We start from the raw sequence: 287 nt of genomic DNA, 5'->3' as shown, positions 1-287 counted from the left end.
GATTGGTAGAATATCTTTGGAGGGGGGAGCAGGAACTCAGGGCTAAATTTACACTGAAAGTTTATGCAATCCTTGGCTGTCCTGCTTACAGGTAATGATTACATTCATTGGCAGGCTTCTAGCAGGCTGGGAAAGCAATTTATTCACAAGCAGGACAGTGCCCCAGAAGATGCTGGAAGGGTTAGTCTTGTGAAGGGACAGAGGAAGTTCTCAGAAGGAGGAAATAACAAATGGAAGAATATGTAGAGATATTTGAAATGCGGGGGGCAGGGGAAGGAAAGGTAAGG

This window comes from Marmota marmota, unplaced genomic scaffold (assembly GCF_001458135.2).
Source record: "Marmota marmota marmota unplaced genomic scaffold, marMar, whole genome shotgun sequence".
Lineage (NCBI taxonomy): Eukaryota > Metazoa > Chordata > Mammalia > Rodentia > Sciuridae > Marmota > Marmota marmota.
The sequence above is the reverse complement of the archived record's forward strand: the minus strand, read 5'-3'. Positions refer to the sequence as shown.